This window comes from Polyodon spathula, chromosome 24 (assembly GCF_017654505.1).
Source record: "Polyodon spathula isolate WHYD16114869_AA chromosome 24, ASM1765450v1, whole genome shotgun sequence".
Lineage (NCBI taxonomy): Eukaryota > Metazoa > Chordata > Actinopteri > Acipenseriformes > Polyodontidae > Polyodon > Polyodon spathula.
Genome location: NC_054557.1, coordinates 12989663 through 13004566, shown reverse-complemented (window position 1 = coordinate 13004566; position 14904 = coordinate 12989663). Strand labels below are relative to the sequence as shown.

The 14904-nt window shown below is 37.2% G+C and overlaps 1 pseudogene; it reads left to right on the top strand.

The window, feature by feature from the left end:
• LOC121298528 overlaps positions 1-14904 on the top strand; it is a 58976-nt pseudogene that overhangs the window by 2298 nt on the left and 41774 nt on the right.

Here is a 14904-nt window from a genome sequence, read left to right as displayed (position 1 = left end):
GTATTTATTCTGTTTTGTAATGGTTACAAAAGTTTATGGCACTGTTATAATAAAATATCGCCTGAGCCAAAGCCAAATATTTAAAGTTGAGTTGTTCATGGAAAGCAAAAGGGTAGTATAATGAAAATGGACTGATGAGGTTTAATTAATAATGAACAGTGTTGCTTTATTTTTAGGTAAATGCAGTCACTGGGTCTCTTTTTACTTCCAAAGTTTTAGAAGAGAGAGCCGAGAAGGATGCAGATTCCCAGGCGAGTTTTGACAACACCAGTGGAGAGCAGGTCTATGACTGGAGAGCAGGGCTGGAGGAGACAGATGATTCACACCTGTACTTTTCACCTGAACAGGGGAACGTGGTTTTTGCCAGTGCAATAGATGGCTGGGGCTTTAGGTAAAGATCTTCATCTAATTCCTGAAAGAACTTAGTGTGACTTTTTATTTCCTCAATTAAAATAGGTTGTAAAGAATCTCAATGAAACTTCTTTTGAGTCTTCTATATTTACTACTCATGAGGTGGAGGATTAGGTTTGACTTGTTTAGGAGATCATGCTGTTTGTTAGTGACCTGCATTGTTTGAGACTTCTATAGTTGAGGTGAACAGGCTTAATTGCTTTATAAATATATCTTCACATGCAGTACATATACTGTCCACTAGGCGGAGCCTTGTCTCTGCTCTAGGCATTTTACTCTTAAATGAAACCCTACACCCTTTTGAAAAAAAAAAGTAAATATAAAATACTCAAAATCAAATAAAGTGAAGGTCTATATTTTTCTGAATTGCGCTAAGAAACTGCAAGTTTCCCAGTATTGCACCTTGCTGTTACAAAAGCCTAGCAGAATGTGAACCTAGCAGGATGATTATGATAATTAGAATTATCGACTTTATGAGATTTCTGTCAGGAATTCTTTGATTTTAAAGATTATAGGGGATGCAAAAATGTAATGCTGCATTGTACTACTGCAAATATAGTGAAAAGTTAAATTAGTTACAAGGACAAGTGAGGCACTGTAATAGCTTTAATTTATTTTAATAAGGCTTCAGTGCTTTTAGTAATTCTTATGCATTTTTGCATGTGAATGTTATTTGAACAAAAACTTTTGATTTCAGTTTGCTCTTTTATCTGACAATACAATAGGATGTGTTAATGCATCTCAAGTGGGGATACACAGATAATTTGCATCTGGATTATCATTTATAAAATATGCAGATTACACTTTACTGCCGTCTGTCTAGAAGTCGTGTTCGATGTTTACACCAGGTGCTTCAAACGAGGTCAGTATAGAATGTGCAGAAATGACCTGAATAGCACTTGTGCGTTTGTAGCACAATTACAGAATTACCTCATTAAAAAGGCTAGACTACTCAGATCGGTGTTATTAAAGCTGCCTGTTTGGCTGAAAAGAGAACAGGTCAGGCCATGTTTAAACAGGGGCTCTGATGATGTGCCAAGCAAAGTTTTTAAAAAGCATGTTTGAAGAGGGCTGTTGCATCTTCCCTGGAAATACAATGGCTGCAATATCTTAAGATCTTGTTACTTGGGTTAACCATATGCAGAACTTTTGAATGCCACAAAATAATTTTTCCAAAGACTTCTTTTTTTTTTTTTTTTTCCAGCGTACAACAATTTGCCCAGCTTTATAGTAAAAAAATGGGCATTAGGGCTGAAGTGCTGCTCAAGACACTGTGGGGAGATCTTTTATCTCAGTGCCAAGGCAAAGAAGATAATGAAGGGAGCTCGGGTAATGATGTACTGCACCTGTGCAAGTGACTGTTATCACTGTCTGTTATCTGTTGTAGAAGATTGGTGCCTGACATCTCCCCAGTGATGTTTTATGCTCTGTGATATAGGTGCCACACCATTAAGTCACTCATTTATGTGCAGAAATAAGGAACAGGGTTGTAAAATCCAGGTTGTTCTGTTACAAATGGAGTAAAAGCATAAAGGGTAGTTGTCCAGTTTTCAAGCAAGTATAAATTATGTTTTTCAACAGGCAAGGTCTCCTTCAGTTTATCAAAAGAACCCAAAAATAATGTGTTCCAACCCTCAGTGCTCAGTATCCTTTGCTTTCCCAGGAAGCTCACCAATTAGTAATGTAAACGCAGAGCTGCTGTATATTACTTTTGATTGAATAATGCCGTGCTAACAATAGTACTGTATTTATGTATGAAGATTACTGGGTTTTTAAACGTCTTAACACTTGACACAGCTATGGTGTGTACTAAGCTACCTAGTCCTTTAGATATATCAGCTGAGAGGGTGGAGAAGCTAATGTGTGTCGGAGCTAGGTGGTTTGATTCCCTACCAGACCAAACACAGGATCTTAAGAGAGGTAAGTTAGTTACATTACTTTTTTTACAAGGGCTATAAAGTAAGCTATATACAGAGAGAAAATCACAATTTTCAACCAGGCTATTTATCACACAAGCAGAAAACTATTTTTTCTTTTACCATTTGTTTTTTGAGTCTGTGTTCCTGTAGTGGCTGGAGATCGTTGTTGTACACGTGTGAAATCGGACAATAATTGTGAATTAAATAAAACTTGCTTAAATAAAACTAAACTGCACAGAGGATGAGAGAGCATTGTTAGAATAGTTTTTTTGCTGTCCTGCTATTCTTTTGTGTAAATGCATTGTATTATGGTACCTGCAAAAGCTATACTCAAGATGATTGTTAGTTGGAAAACACTGCTGTTCCACATTAAAATTAGAAGAAAGAGAATTTGGCTGCTGGTGGATTTTTCCTCCGGATATGGAATCTTACTTGCAAGTCCTTTTTTTCAGATCGCAGAACATTTTTGGCACACAGATTCAATTGCCTTTTCATTGTAGCCCACTTTCAGTGTGTTCTGTGAAAGTTTTGAGATTAAGACCCGGACTACTGCCAGACTGGCTGAGCAGTCCCAGCTTTGGCTCAACTCTGAATAATGAGGAGCTTTAGATAATGCAGCCAGAATAGCGCCACAGGTTTGTTTCATTCTCTTGCTATTAAAAAGAGTCATGTTGGTAATATTTCAATCACATAACATTTTTTCTGTTCATGTCAGGGCAGCTTGTGCTTTATGCTGGAAATTTCAAAAGACTTGGCCTCAACATGAAAGTGTTTTTATAGCATGAAGCTCACTGGTAATAAAACTATTCCATGTAAATTCTGAAGTTTGTAACAGCAGCCCATATGAGATTGGGCACTTATAGTCCCATATTTATCTAAGTATTTGAGATTAGTTGCATATTCTTGAACTGAAAGGTGTGACATTCATTAAAGTAATTCTGATATATTTGTGTACCAGATTGCTTTTCTTTCCTGTTATCATCTTAGTGTTCATACCTGCTAGCTGCTTTATGTATTTGTGGTTTGTCTCTGGTTACCCAGTTTCGATATAAAAATCTGAAATGTAATCTATCTATTAATTTAACACTTTCAATTCTTTTTATTTATTTTGATCAGATTTTATGGAATGTAAGAGTGATGATTCTGCTGCAGTTATTGTGTTTGTCTCCAAGATGTTCGCTGTTGATTCCAAGACACTGCCACAAAACAAACAGAGGTAAGCTGGGAGATTCGCTTGTCTTTAGATATGCTCGAAGTTTCATTTGATCTGCCACTTTTTGATGATTACTCTAGACCCTTTCTTTTGTTCTATGTTATTCTCAGTTGCATTTTTCTGCTGTGTTACTTAATTTTCAATTAGTTCACTAGCTCCTTTGAAGGTATAAATTTGCCCTGCAAAAAAATATTGATTGCCAAAAGGTTCCTATTTTAATATGGATCCTGATTGGTTGGTAAATTTGGGATTGGAGCTAATATGCTTTTCTTCAGACAATTTGTACTCAGATTAAGAAAAATGCAGAACAGAATAGAATGCCGTCCTGGCAGACAGAGTTCAGGCAGTGATGCTCCATTCACACTTGGCAGTGAAATGTAGGCATGTTTTATACAATTCAGTAGACTCACTGCTCAACGTGTTTGTCTGAGCTCAGCCAATTTACTTTAGATTGGTTGTGTTGGCTGAGTGCAGGCTGTTTCCGAAATTGAAATTAAAGATGGCTCTAAAAGGAGACAGGGCTGACAGCTAGGAATTTCACTCGGTATGCTTTGCTGATGTGATGATTCTGGGTTGATTGCGTATACAGTCAAACATTTGTTTCACTTGTAGCCTTACAAGCCCGTGTCCTTGTACTACTGAATGAGACACACAAAGAACATCAGATTCATCATTCCCCTAAGCTGTGTAAAACAAAGCATATTCTCTCATACCCCAACAAGAACAAAAAAAACAGCTATAAATGATAGCATTGTCACAGTTGGCTGGCTGGGAACATACCAATAACGTTACCATGTTTTATTCCCATTTTGAGTGACAGGAACCATAGTGCTGTGAAAAACCGTCAACTTCTTTAAAACAACATTACCTTACATAGTCTCTACTCTCCCTTGGCCTCTGAGCTAAGTGAGTTTTATTTAGCAATACATAAATACATGTTGTTTTAATATATGATCTGAGACCTCCACATCTCCTTTATTTAATTAACGTATCAGTAAGGCAAGCATGGTCCCCAACAGGTCATTAGGTGGTTGTCCTGTTGTTAATAAATGCACTAAATGACCACTAGATGGCGTTATCTGCATGAGGACAGTACTTATGTAAACCAGCAGGACTTGGTATCTTCTTGGCAAGCCTTAATCAGGAAAGAGACTGCTACTGAAGACAGTTACAGATGTGTTTGAGCTTCTGTCTGGAGACTTTCATGTGAAATGCTTTCTCCTTGACTATCAGCGGCCTTTAGAGTGTTGACTCATTAATCAATGATTAGTCTGGCATTCCGTGAGGGTATAAGAAATGTGAGGGCTTTTTTGGTGCAGCCAGATTCTTTCCTTCACTTTGCACTGATAATGCATTGCCAAGTGGATGCTTTTAGCAATAGACGTTATGGAGTAAATTTAAAAAGATGAATGTAACCATAATGCTTTACAACATGTCCCTCAGGTACAATATATGGAATACCTGTCTGCAATCACCATTTCCTGTGGGCTTCTTGGACTCATTCCCAAGCAAAGTTGTCTTTGTTTCTTACATTAATCTATGAAAAAACATAAAACCGAAAGAACAGACTATCCTCTCTGAAAGGACAGTAGGGCACTGAAGAATGGCCTTCTACACTGAGCACTGTATGCATATATATAACATTATTAAAAATGCCATTTACAGCTATTTTCCAAACAAACCTCTCAACATATCGGCTTCTTTGTTGCTAGCTCTTAATGCTGTGTGGCTTGTGCTGAAACATGCTAATATGATTATCAAATGAAAGCTGCACTGTGACTTGAAAGAGTTGGGTTGCAGTGCTTTTATTATTGAAAGCATGTGATGGCAGACAAGCTGAAAGACAGTTTTGCTGATTTTTTTTGTTTGTTTATTAAGTGCATTGCTGTAATCCTTATGTCTGTTCTACATGTGCAGATAACAAAGAGCCCAGTGTTTTTGATGACGTAGGGTGCTTTTTGATTGTTATTATTTGAAACCGGTTTAAAGGGGTTATTTCTACCACAAACAGCATAGATAATCTCAGTGATCATGGATGAAGTAGTATGAACTGATTAGGATTGAGGAATAATTTTTGGGAAGGGTTTGCCCTGGGTATGTGGTCAGATAGTTGCTAGAAAGATACACTGAAGAAGAATCTGAAAAAAAGATATTCACATGTTCAAAAATGTTTGTTCTGATGAAATCCCACTGGGCTGGTTTGTCTGGGCACCCTGTGAGTCAACATGGAAACTTTCCAGTTCAGTATCTTGGTAGCATCTGTTGCTTAGGGTCTTGGGGTGAAAAGTAGAGATTGACTTGACAGCAGGAACGGAGGTCACTTGCTGTTCTCCAGTCCTCATGATCGGTAAGCGCTTGCAGCTGTGATGCGACATTCCAGTGGGGGAGAAAAATCGTGGTAACATTGAGAAATTAACAGGCAGCTACTTGTAACATTGATTTTGTAAACTACAGACTCAGAAACTATATAAGCTCACCACGTTGGCTCTTCACGATTTTTGAACAATTGAAATCAACTTTTTGTTGCTGTAGTCATTTACCAGTGGGGAGAAAAAAATAATAAAAAAATTAACTATGTGTTAGACTAAAGTCTGCTTAAGACTGATCAAAGTCAGAGTTTGTAATTCTGTTACTAGTGAAAACAAATTGTTAAGTTAGTAATTTTACCAATTCAGAGTGCAGCTTCTGTTATAATTTACAGGCTTGCCTATAGGTTAAGCAGGACTAAATGTACCATAGTTGTACCATATATCTGCTAGACACATGGATCCACTCAGCAAATGTATTAGTTAATCAAGTCAACATATCAAATAACTCAAGTGTAAGTGTTCTGTTCCAGTGTTTGATAATTGCATGGTTCAGTCCTCTTGCAGTTGGCATCTCCTTTCCCATTCTTTTACATTTGGCTGGCAGCCTTGAATAAAACAGAAGTACATCGTTAGGTGAGCTCTCGTTATTCTTCGTTAGGATTTAGAAGACAACCCCTTCTCATGCAACTAAGCCTTAATCATAGCAGATGATGAAGTAGAGGGAGACAGTAAGTATCATAGTTTTAGAAAGATTCATCGGCAAGAAGATGACATCATCTTGGTTAATAAGAAACAGTGAAGCTTTCTATTCTAATGATCAAACAGATATTTAACTGCGTGTCCACGACGTATTCCACCTGCTGAAGAACTGGAGATTGCAAGCTGCTGTTTCACAGCGGTAGGCCTTGCTGGGACTTCTATCCTTGGGCACTTTATAGATCACAAGGGAATCAATCTGGACTTATTTTTATTACTGTTGGTATGAAAACTCAGTTTGGCATCATATTACAACACTGGAGTCCTGTTAGGTTTTTTTTTCTTTTTTTAATGCTGAACATTTTGTAATTGATTCAGTTAACTGGTGTTTTTGAAAAGAGTATTGACTCCCTATTGTGAATCCTAGGCAAACGCTAGATTTGTTAAAGTCTCAAAAAAAAAAAAAAAATAACAATCATGTACAATGCAATGATGCGGTGCATTAGCTGTACTGCCGAATCGACCACATTCTTTTGTTTGACATACATTGTGTGGTCTGAATTCCAGAGTACTCACATATGGACTGGAGATGACCTGTGTTTCTCCCTGGCTGTGTTTATGAATGCTAAATAAATAGAACAATTAATATGTTTTTTGACAAAAAGGATATTAAGGTAGTGTTTCAAGCTACTACCCCACAAAAAGCTATTTTTTAAAATATGTATGCCTTTAATTCCTAGATGTTTTTCTCCTAGGTCTATGAAGGTAGCCTGAGTGTTTTATAATAGCTTAGTAAATATATATTTGTCAAGAATTAAGGTATTGGGCTACATCATAAATGTATACATGTCTCATTATGGTTTCGTACACGTAGTTGTTTAAAACTGTAAACTACTATATTGAGCAGGTTACAAGTAGCATTTATCTCTGCTTTTAGTATAGAGTTACAAGTCACTGAAGAAAACCTATATCAACGACAGTTAAGTTGGTGGGTATGCTTCATTTGTATATGAAATGTTGCAGCTTCACCTTTGCCTCAATAGGTTTACAGTTGAATATGCGTCCATTGTTTAAATAAGCCAGAAACTAGTGGTTGATGTTTACAATGTAATGCTAACAAAGGCTCAAACTATTTTTTCTTCTCATTTGCATAATAATAATCTCATGTGTTCCTTTATGTGAAGCTGGCTGATTACACATACAAGCTCAATTGCACTGTGGTATTTCATAGCGCTTCTCTGCTTCTGTTTTAAGTATATGAAAGTGTTCTGCCTTGTGTATGATGCGGCTTCAGATCCAAAGGTGTTACGAGTCACTTGGTGATGCCTCTACTGTCCAAGAATGTTATGGTTATGTGTTGTTGCCATAGCAATGATCAATGTAGGTCATCATTGCTGTGTGGATACTTCGAGATAACCTTACTCTCTTGGTGCTTCTTAGTTCTAAAATGAACGCAAGGCTGTGCATTAAAATGTCTAAATCTGATTGGCAGATGATGTCATTTAGCAGGAACGGTTAGGGCATACACAGTAATGCACTAGTGCTATTCACTAGGTGAACTTTAAAATACTCCAGCTGGCAATTTAAAAAGCAAGCTCCACTAATACAACTTTCTTGACAAAAGTAGATTGTATCTGTGAAAAATGAGACTGAGCTGTTCAAGTTTGATAGTGTGATTTAAGGATGTTGATCTCAGTTGATAGTGTCCTCTCTCCTATTGATGGAATTTGTCCTGAGCAATGCAACAAGCTGGAGACAAAAAATAAGCAGAAACTTCTAATTCCACAAGCTCTGTTTTCCAGTAACTCCAGTGCAATTCCTTTGTATTCTTTGAGCTTGTGATGACATTAAGACTGATTTGACCAGAAAATGCCTTACGCACAAAACAGAATAGGATCATCAAGCTTCTTATATTTAGTTACCTTTCCAAGCTGTCCCACTAGGAACAGAAACAACATTTAGCAAATGCAACGAGAAAAAAAAAAAAAAAACCTGTTTAAGCACAGCGCTGCAGAATGGTCTTCCAACACCTTGTAATGGTGGTAAAATAAACACTTTATAATATTATAGATGTTAATTTTTTGTAATTATTCATTGTAGATATTATCAATATTCTTTGATTGGTTTGGGTTACTTTAACACATTCTGGCTTGGAACTTGCACTATCCCGCTACCCAGTCCTGGGTTTTAGAAATGCTTTCAGTTAAGTACAGTGTATTATTCAAATGGTCAGGAGCCAAGAGTTTGATGTTAAAAAAAAACATATTCCTCACTAGTTACTAGCTATTCACCTGTTAGTTGCCCTACAGACTCGGGTCTGACTTATGTATTCATGCTGTGAAAGGTGCAATCAGTTCAGAGCAGACTTATCAGGAACCTGATTTTGCAGCTCCTGGCACCTGGTCATTTCAATAATATACATAAACAAGGGAAGTTCAGAAATCCAGGGCTGTGTGCAGGGCTAGTGTGAATCCCAAGTTCCACTGTATAGAAAAACAAAAAAACAAACATGGAAATGGGGACCTTGACCGCTGTGATTAGCAGCAAAGCATATTGAGTCAAAATATGCACTTAGCAGGGCGACCCTTCAACAACTAGACACTACCAGCAGCCTGTCACATCTGCTCAGAATGTGGTAAAAGTGAGAATACCTATTTGGTTATTGAAATCCAGAGACCTCATTGAAAAGTTCAATGGAAAATATGTGCAAGTTTTTGCTTTTTCGCTGTAGTCAGACGAAGAGTGTAAGTCTTTTTTGCAGACAGTTTTAGTATCATTTTTTCCCCCCACAGATTTCTTGATCTACTTTGTGGTTTTTAAAATTCTTTAAGACTTGGAAACCATTACCTCATACTTGCAGTGGTTATAAAATAATACATACCTAGAGTTGTGAATGAGAGTATAGGTGCCTGAGTGGCTGATCAAACAAAAAAGTAAATAAAAACTTTGGACACCTGAAAGAAGCAGTTGTATTTCTTGTTAGTGTTTTTAATAGAAATGTTGTCATGCTGCTGATTTTATTAATGACAAGCTGTAAATTTGAAATGCCATGCTACACACAGTCATGTGTTATATGGATATATTTTTTACAGCTGTAAATCTAGCCTGGCTCAAGAGTGCCTGTGAGATATCTTTATCCTCGAGCCAACGGTCAACCAGACACCTGGAATCATGGGACCAGTGTGGCGTATTTCTATTTCAGATTCCCTCTGTAATTTATGGAGCTGTTCGAGGGGTATACTGTAGTTTCTCTCAGCTCACAGCCAGTACAAAAGTCAGCTGTGAATGTTCCAATTTTCTTAGAAAATCTGGTTTCCTAGAAAGACTGACATTCTGAAAATATAAGATAAGCGATTGCCTTTTTAGGGGTTTTAGGATATGCATAGGATTGCTACTTTTCAATTTTAATCGGCAAAGCTTGTTAAATGTTGAATTCCCAAAAAATGAGTTTGACTGAAATAAATTTACATAGGATAAACGTTAGTAAAGCCAATTGCTATTTGTTATTTTCTTACCAAAAATAGTAATTTAGAAATCATCTCTAGTTTGTGTAGTTTTTATACTGGCTGTCTGCCCCGTCTCCATTCCGCTCTGAATGGCTGGGGATCATTTCGGTGGTCCCCTGTTGTAGTTTTACTGTCAGTCATTTCCCTGTCAACCAACGCTAGAATGCTGTCATTTGTTTAAACGACTGTCAATCATCAAGACCTACACCGACTGTGCACTTTCATTTGCCAGCTACAACGCCTGTCATTCAAAGCACCTAATTTAAAATTAGTGGATTAAGGGGTAAACTTTTGCTGTAGGTATACGGTGACAGTTGCTAATTTGATTTGAAAATGGGACGCAAGAGGAAAACACTTAAGGAATATTGTGCACAATACCCTGGCCGACTGCTAAAGTCTAAGCAGGCCTGTCTGCCTTGCCTTCCAGTCCAGCTGTGCTGAAAGGGGTGGAGCTCAGACTCTGAATAATAAGTGCAAGTTAGTTATGTTGCTAATGTTTTGTTCTGTGCATATTATTTTTACTCATAAATGTATGCTATAAAAGCCTGTCTAATACACTTTTACATGCTGCGTTTTCTACGGTTTATTTGAAACTATTGTAAAATATTAGTGAGGGATATATATGTATATATATATATATATATATATACATTCAAATATTATTTCTTGCCTGTGGATTACCTGGCTGATTGATCTTTTATTATTTGGTGTAGTGAGTCCATATTCACTAATGTGTCAAGCTGGAATACATCAGCCATTGCTTTTGTTTTACAATGACTAGTGCTCCATCGATTTATGACAATATTTATTAATAATCTTTAACATAAGCTGAGACCCTCGAAAGGGGTTTGTGTGAGGAAACACCTACCCATTCTTAACAAAGACCCAGCTCTCCGTAGCTTTGTTCCGCGTGAGATCAGTAAAGCACTGGAACACCTGCTTTTCGATTGCTTTAACTAGAATGGCAAGTCACCCCAATTAAAAGCAATTAACCACACTTCAGCTTGCTGGGGTAGAGCTCTTATTCCAAAATGTATCTGAATACATCAAAAGCAGTAATAGATATGATACACTACTATCAACTGTAGAAACAGTTTTTCTGTAAGGTAGTGATGAGCAAAATGAACATGTTTGTATAGTCATACTGTAGTCCTCTCTCATCCAAGCAGCTCTTTCATTTAGTGATCAGATGATAAGTATGCTCTGTTACATTGGTTTAGTAAATCTGCATTTAATTTGCTAGTTTGGAACTCTGTATATTTTCCATTGATACTGCAGATGAAAATAGATAGTGCCTGCTATGGAAATCACGCAGTCGTAATGATGTTGATCTCTTTGGACATGAAGCAATGTGTTCTATTTTTTTAAACTCAGGAACTTTTGGTGAAGTAGATTTCTAATTTTAACTTCATTTACTGCTTGTCCTGGAGGCAAATTACAGAAAAAAAAGCAGAGCAAATGAATGGACTTAGTTAGTCACAGGAGTTAAAGAATAGTTTGGACTTACAGGCTCTAACTGTTTCGAGGTCAAGACCCCACCAGGGGATCGTGTTGCTGTTCTGTTGTAATTGTAGAATTTGTTTTTATAATTAAGGGATGTAAAAATTGGTTTCAGAAGATTTAGAAGGACATTTATATGACATTAGTAATGGCTTCTTGATGAAAATGAAATGGTAATGTTGTGCATGTTTATATGGGCTCATGCTGCCAGCCATGTTTTACACAACTGGCTCAGTCAGAGATCTTTAATCCTTAGTTGCATTTTCCAGAAGCTAGTTTTGCACTGTTTCCAAGGGAGGATGCGGTTTTCCTCTTGCTAGGCAGTGGGTCTAGCATCACAGCAAGTCGATGCTCTGACTGTAGAGCATGTGTTTCTTTTTTTACACTAGTTTTTGTACATAAACAGATGATTTATATTATCATACTTTATATTCAAATGGTGCTCAGTTTTTCAGTCTTTTATTTCAGTGATCTACCAAACACGAGGCTGCCCAGTTTAACACATCCCTTCTCTCCTGGCAACTTTCACAACTTTTTACAACAGTTTAGAAATCATACCTTGCTGTAGCTCAAGCTGTGCAGTATATACCCATGCAATCTCGTGTAACATTATAACATTCAATAAAACAAAAACAAATATATTGTCTAAAATGTAAGAAAATTTTTTGTTTTAACCAAAACCCCAGATTCATCATTCTTATATTAACAGCAGTTGTGGCTCTTTAGAAGAAGCAAGTCTCTGTTATAAACTCCTATCTGCTGATAACCACAGTACTAACAGTAGCAGATCACAGGTGATCTGAGCACAGGTTTTAACTGAATTGAATTACTAATACTGCACTCGTATTACGCATATTGTATACGTTTTGATGATTTTAAATGCTTCTACCTTTTAGTCGTCTGAGGTTAGATATAGCGCATATTTCAAAGCAAATCTATCAACGGAATTTAGGCAGAACAGAAAGTAATAACTGCTGTGTTCATTTACTTTTCACTTGCTCTGTTTTATGTTTTGGTGTTTTTTATATTGTGTTTTGGTGTTTTTTAAAAAGTGCATTTAATTGATAATGCCAAAAGTTAACATTGAAACCACGGTGATTAATAAATTAGTATGCACATCTCTCAAAGTAATGCAAAATTTGGCACGACAGGGAACTTACAGAAATAATTGCTCAATATGACGTATAACTTACTGTTCGCATGGAAGTAAGGAGCCGTATTTACTAAGATGTCAAAAACCAGAGAATGACATGGGCTAATATTGTATACAGTACACATAATGCAAGTAGCCTATTTAAAACACCCAGTTTGGAATGTTTTGTTCCAAGCTGTCTTTATGGTAATGGCCAACACATTTGTGTCTCCATCAAGATGTATCCTACATATCAACGATCCATATTATCAGTATAACCCTGGCAGGTAAATGTAAATCTATTAAGCTATGTAGGTCAACGTGTTGAGGGTTAATTTCTGTTCAATTTAAATACAAAATCAAAGCTCTGTGTGTGTATTTAACATGCCTCAATCACTGCCTGCACAATCCTAAGGCATGTGGCAGAGTTAGCTGGCCCTTTCATGGTTCCTAATGGCTGTAAGCTGGCTGATAGATCGTGATGAGCCGACGTTGAAAGAAGCTGTCTTGGAATCCAGGTGTAAAATCCAGTTCTCGTAGCAGCAGTTAATGGTTTCATTAACAAAAGTGTTATGGCATTAAAAATGAATTTCAATAGTTACAAAAGCAAAGTGTTTGACAGTTTTGGTTTAGAACTTGTGAGCTTATTGTGTCGTCTAAGCCCTGGAATTCCATGCTGGAATATTTCACTTGTGTATTTTCCCATTTTACTTAACATGCCATTGTGTGATGGGCCATATTACGTTTATAACACATGCTTTTTTTTTCATTGATCAAATGGTCTGATAAAAGGTTGATGAACTCATAAAGTATACTAAACTACCTGTAGTGTAATTTCCCTATATAAAATGTATGCAATATATTCAGGTGTCTGAGGCCTGGTGAAAGAAGAAGGATTTGTATAGCTAAAGGCTTCCCTGTCTTCAGTGTCAGGCCAGTCCTGTTCATACACAAGCTGCTGAGTTTGAAGAGAAGGGTCTGGGTTAACTTCTGGAGTAGTTTCCCTAGGAGGCAGCCACTAACCCCAGTGACCCCTGTACAAAGCTGGGATTTAAGACTGTGACATTTTGGTGCAGAGGGTCGCCACACTTGTCTGTTAGTGCGGAAAAAACCTATCCATTTTGTGAAAGGATATCTGTTGTCTTTGTTGTTGACACAATATGAAATTGGAATCCGATCGGCACCTCTGTATATATGTGCACATGTTATTGTTAAGGTTAGAAGTAGGTGAGGATTAGGGGTTTCTAGTTCAAGCTAGTATTAGCTGCTGCAATTCGGTGGATTCTTGCATCAGTGATTTTGTTGTTGTTGTTGTTGTTGCTGTCACTATAATCGTGGTTTAGTTTGTAACACTGTAATGCTAACAAAAAAATGTGTCCTTTAACATTTTTTGCTTCATGACTCGATTTGCCAGGTTTATAACATCAGGTAATAATGCTTTATTGATCACTGGCTTCCTGAGTGAGGGTTAATACATAAAGCAACCATTTTCATAAAGCGCACAACATGACGTTCATTCTTAATGGAAATAAATTGTCAGGCTGCATGAAGCTACATCTATAGATCTTTGTCCCTTTTTCCCAGAAGGTAAAATGCATTGAAAGTGTTAAAACCTAACCATTTGATTTGGACATTTTGTAGGACTTTAACTCAAAAAGAAATCGCATTGTTAATGAAGGTTCTGTTGAATGGGAAGTAGTTGGTGACGACAAAATTAGAATCACGTAAAGCTGAGGTTCAGCTATGGAGACCCTTATGGGTGACGTGAGGAAACCAAAAAAGGATCTGTTTGGTATGTCTTTGGCCACAATGGGTGTCTAGATGTCATGACAGATTGATGAGCCTTAAAAACAGAAATTAACCCCACCAGACCCACAGAAACGACTACATCAGGAAGAGGCATCCTATTGGAAGAAACAGCTGCTGTCAGCTGTACAAGGGAAATATAAGGCCCACTCTGCAGAGACACCAGGCGCTATGTTGATAAAGCATTAGCGTGACGATGAATGCAAAGGACTGCGTTGTCTACATTTACCGACATGCTAATGGTTTGTGAATGCAGCTCTAAGGATTGGGGGGGCATGTCTATAACGACTAACAAAACAGAAAGTAGAAACTCTGAAATTGAATGAACAGCTTGTTTTATAAGAATCGTCGATATACGTAACCAAGCAGGCTTGATAGTAGAATACTGATGTCTGTGGCCATTTTGGGTTAA